We start from the raw sequence: 5,818 nt of genomic DNA, 5'->3' as shown, positions 1-5,818 counted from the left end.
CAATATGAGAATGAATAACTAATTATCTTTGGATATCAAATTATTTAAATAATTGATAATTGATGTTATATTGATGTTCAAGTACACTAGGAGTGCCTAAATATAAAGGCCTCTAGAATGCTTCTAGAATGACTAGGAGTTAGAAAAATGATAAGCCTCACAACTAAGCATATGTCCACCAAGAGTGGATTATCCTCCATTAAGCATAGGAGTTAGTGCAATGATGAGAGGATAAGCCTACATAGGTGTGTCATGTAAAATTATGTTGTAGAAACCATGTGCTTAATTAGAGTATGAACAATTGTGTTGTCTACATGACAACTCAATTGATTATGCAAACCCCAGTGTTGTAGGCACCATGTGCTAAAATAGAGTTGCTAACTCCTGTGTTGTCAACATGAAAATTCATATGAGTATGCATACTCCTAGGTGTCTAACTAATAAATAATAAAATAATGCATTAACCTAAGTAAACTTAAGTGTAAATAGTAAATACTTATTTACACCAATACCCCCCCTTAAGTGCAACTTAGGGGAATGCATTTAAGCTCACAAAAGCTATGATGAAATGCATAATGGGTCTTAGCTACTAGGCCATGTTAGGTACCTAAGTACAAATGCAATGTTGTACACACAATGCAATGCAATGAAATGTAATCTCTCTAAAAATGAAAAAAGAGGGAAAACCCTCCCCCAAAAAGAGAGATAAGTACAATAAAAAAAGATGCATGTATGGATGGAGTAATCAAGACCCCCCCCCCCCCCCCCATTATGACATACATCATGCATATACAATAGAGAATCCCTCGATGAAATCCCCCCATAGTGAATGATCTTTTGATGATGAGTGCTTGAAGACAAAAGTAAATCTAATGTCAAAAAACAACATTTCTCCCTTTAGGAAGAAGATATACCAAGTATAGGTGCAAATATGCTTCCCACTATGGATAGTACAATGGAAGAGCGATCCATATGTAGTATGGTGTGTATGTTGCCTCTGAAGTATACTCATATGTCGACAAGTCCTTGATGAATGTAGATGCGATGAACCAATGTGGTAGGTGTCTAAGAGAAGGTAAAAAATAAGGTAACATGTTTATGTATGAAGCTGAATCAATCTCCAAAGACCATGAAGCATCCCTATAGGAATATGGAGGAAGAGAAGTAATGTCACCTCCCCTCAATATTGAATGCACACCCATGATTGAAGCTCCTTGATGACTGAAGAAGCTGCACCATAAAAGTTGAATGATGTTCCTCCTTGTAGGAAGAAATGGTATCATAGGTGAAGTAGAGAATGCTCCCCAATTAGTAGGAAGAATCCTCAAAAAATATGATGTTTAAGGAAATTGGAATTCAATCTCCAAAGACTAATGCAACTCCTCATAATTGAAAGAGTCCTTCTCCATTTGTTGTAAATAAATGTCCATAATCATGTCAGAACAATCAAGTGGTTAAGGGTCAAAGTGTGCCCTTGCAACAAGTGAACAAGTCTCCTCAACAAAGAGAAGATGAATGTCATCAATGATGTCTCCACATCTTCAATGTGAGACTCCATGAACAACCTTGCAATTTCTAGAAGGAAGTCATACCTTGAAGCTAAAGTAGGAAGACATAGTAATTCTTGTTGCATTGAATCAAAAGCATCTATGGCTTGAACTAGATTAGTAGAATCAATAGGAGTATAAGGATGTTTGATCTCATTTGGAGTTATAGGTACCATAACTAGAGTGACTGGAGTTAGAATGTGCTCTAGAAATGGAGGAACTATAGGATCTCCATATGCTTTCCAAAGACCCATCCAAATGTCATAAGGATAAGTTTACTTGTCAATGACATCAAAGCAAGAATGAGTGACATTGAAATAAATGGCATCGAAAATTATTTTAATAGGTGGCTTAGTAATGGAAGAGTGTAGTTCATTGTAACATAGATAAGGAAATACTTCCTTATGCTCTCTTCTTAGATGATCAATGATTAAAGCACTCCATTTCTAATAGTTCCTCTTTTTTAACCTCAGTCTAACACCAAACTGACATGTGAGACAAAACTCCATGAGATCAATGTATTTATGCATCCCCCAAAATACAAAAATAATCAATCAACCCCCCCCCGAGAAATGTATGATTTGGCACTTTATAGGTAGTGCATTTACAATAGGCCATTGCCAAAATGGACAACAGTGGACTTCTATTTTTTGTTGTTTACAACCTGCTCTTGTAGTTTAAATCTAGATCTTTACAATGTAGCTAAAAATACAACAATTTTGAATTAATACAAGGCAAAGAAAGGACCTATTTTTGAAAGTGGTATTTTTATCCACACAAGTCTATAATCTGATTGCAGATCTGGAAAGTAGACAAAAAATTATTCACTTTCAAAAAAATAAAACCTGTTTATTTGTCCAAATGAGCTCGTACTATGCCTTTGAGGTTGCAAAATTTGGGATTTGTGATTTGAAAACCAATTTAGGAATAGAGATCTCAAACATCCCACACCAATGTGTAGATCACAAAATTCTACCCCAAAACAAAAAAAATTACTTGAAAAAAGGAGTTTGTATGAGGGAGATATCATTGTTTGAAAAGCACCTCTGTAATTATTTTTCCTGAATCACCATTGTTGCACCTTCAAAAATCAATTGACTCTATATTTCACCTCAAATGTCCAATTTTGGTGAAACAAAAGTTGATTTGGGGGATTTTTGACCTTCTAAATATGATGCCAATATCTAATTTGCACCAACAAGCACCAATATTTTCCTACAAAAAATCTCTCCTACTGGCCTAATGGCCAAAATTTTTCTAGAAAAAATACGCAGATCCAAAATAATGTAGAGAAATTGCAGAGACTAAAATAATAAAATATGCATATCTGAAAATTAAATTTAGAGATTTGAAATTACCATACTAAATTTGCAAATCGAGCCTTCGGATGCCAATTTGCAAAAAAATTTGCCTCAAATTTCACTATGGCCCAACATAGGTGAATGTATAGTCAAATTTTGTCAAATCAACACTCTGAACACAATGGTGAGGTTCACTTTGGCTCTAGACACTCCCAATAGCTGGAGATACTCCAAATATGAATCGAGGTCCTCTAAGAGGTGAATCAAGAATGGTCTCTAATGGCTATGAAATGACACTCCTATGGCTCTAATACCATGTAAGAATTTGGTATAGCTCTGATACCATGTAATAATTTGGTATATCTATGATACCATAAATAATTTTCCTTAGGGAAAAATGAATCCAAGATCAAGAAGCACAAGACTAGCACAATATGGACCAAATAATGTATGATCATAACAATATGAGAATGAATAACTGATTAGCTTTGGATATTAGATTATTCAAATAATTGATAATTGATGTTGTATTGATATTCACGTACACTAGGAGTGCCTTAATATAAAGACCTCTAGAATGCTTCTAGAATGACTAGGAGTTAGCAAAATGATAAGCCTCACAACTAAGCACATGTCCACCAAGATTGGATTATCCTTCATTAAGCACAAGAGTTAGAGTGATGATGAGAGGATAAGCCTACATAGGTGTATCTTGTAAAATTATGTTGTAGGCACCATGTGCTTAATTAGAGTGTGAACAACTATGTTGTCTACATGACAACTTAGTTGATTATGCAAACTCTAGTGTTGTAGACACCATGTGCTAAAATAGAGTTGCTAACTCTTGTGTTGTCAACATGAAAACTCATATGGGTTTTCATACTCCTAGGTGTCTAAGTAATAAAAAATAAAATAATGCATTAATCTAAGTAAACTTAAGTAAATTGTAAATAGTAAATACTTATTTACACCAATAGTTTTACCTTCACCTCGGAGGGTTTTTTTGTAACCAAAATTTATTTGTTATATGTTGATAATTTTTTACATATTTCATATATGTGATTAGTTGTTAGATTCAATACATCACTACAATACATATTTATGTGATTCATGATATTTTTGAGATAAGGATTTAAGGTGAAAGATATCAAATTAAATAATTGTTTGAAAGCGTAAAAGTTTAAACATCTTGATTCACCCTCTCCCCTCCCCTCTCATTATCTTTCCTATTAGACTTCCAACAAAATTGACTAAAACTAAACACAATTTTCGTGGTGAAATTTTTATCAAAACCAAGCATGAAATTTGAGGTGAAAAAAAATCAAAACCAAATAGAAGTTGAGACTTGAATAAAAGAATACAAAGCTCTACTTTTGAATAAAAATGGTAAAACTCAACTAATTTTTTTTTAGGAATATCTTTATGAAAACTCACTCCATAATTTTTTTGAGGAAAGTTTTAAAACCCTCTCATAAGATAAGTTTCCAAGAAGGTGCAGCAAACTCCTCATCTATGTGGAGTAGTTGGGGATTTTTGTTGAAAAACTTTGTGTGAAGATTGTGTCAAATGCCAGTCATTTCCTACAATATTTCTTTATGTGACCAAAATTGTGACAATAATTATATTGAACACTCTTCTTCTTTAAATATTTTAGAGGTTCACTTGATCCTTTGTGCTCGAGGAATAGATATGTACATATGTTAATGTTTGGTGTATGCACTAGAAAGCCCACCTATTCAAAAGAGGATGAATTTGCATAACTCCAAAATTGTTGCTTCCATCTATCATGTTACATAACCTTTATGCAGAGATTAGAAATGTAATAGCATAACTAAAAGAATTAATATTAAGTATCTATTAAATTATCATAGGATTGAGGTGGGATTTTCAATATGATCACTAGCATATCTTCTTCGTATTACAAGATAGGGTTGTCATTACACCAAAAGATTGATCTATCAATTCCCAATTCAACCACTAGAAATAGAACATAAGAAGAATTTAAACCATGTCATTAATCCTAAAGGGAAATTTTGGTGGTTAGTCTAACAATCCCACCCTTAGTATTACCCAAGGAGACTCAGACTTAAGACCTATCTCCCATACCACATGTTACAAGCCAATGTTGTTGTTGCACCAAAAGATCAACCTGTCAATGTTTGATATAACCACTAGACTTATAAAAAATAGGAGGTGGTTAAACCGTGTCATAAATCCCAAAGGGGAACATTGGTAGTTATTCTAACACTTTCTCCATCTCGCATCTAATAGCCTCTAGGTGATTACAAATATCCTTGATTTTTATAAGATGTTCCTACAAAGATGTGGTCTCATCCATCGTGATAGAATACAACATATTCTTTATAAATAAAGTGAGGCTCTTGTCAAAATTTTAACAACCAAGATTAGAAAGATTAAAAAATAGAAAAGGTTTTCCCCTTCTTCAGAATGGTTTGTAACAAGAGAGTAGAGTTTGCCACTAAACCTACCACTAAGCTGAGTTTTTCATGAACAACCCTAGAATTTAAAAAACCTAAAACTAGAAATCATCAAAAGACATCCAAACTAATGTTGGATAACTGAATTTTCCTTTGATGGAAACAAAGATACATATTGAGAAAAACTATAACAATTTTAAGTAAAATTTTGCAAAGCGTTGAAACTTTTGGGGAAGAGTTGGATGCCCCAAAATATATAGTACCATTATTTTAAGATAATAATGCATTATTTTTTCAAAGAACAGTAAAAATTCTAAAATAGGAACACTTGAAAAAAATTGCATCTAGATTTTTTATATTATAGTAACCATAAATGATTTTTGAGGGAAAAAAATTGACTAAAAATTACTTTTCAGGCGATAAATTGATCAAAACCAAACATGACTTTTGAGGTGAGAAATCAATCAAAAACAAACAAATACATAACTTTGTTTTGAGGAAAAATGGTAAATAATTTATTTGAAGAAATTTT

The sequence above is a fragment of the Cupressus sempervirens genome, chromosome 10 (assembly GCF_028749045.1).
Source record: "Cupressus sempervirens isolate cs-2001-9-10 chromosome 10, ASM2874904v1, whole genome shotgun sequence".
NCBI classification, from domain to species: domain Eukaryota; kingdom Viridiplantae; phylum Streptophyta; class Pinopsida; order Cupressales; family Cupressaceae; genus Cupressus; species Cupressus sempervirens.
The sequence above is the reverse complement of the archived record's forward strand: the minus strand, read 5'-3'. Positions refer to the sequence as shown.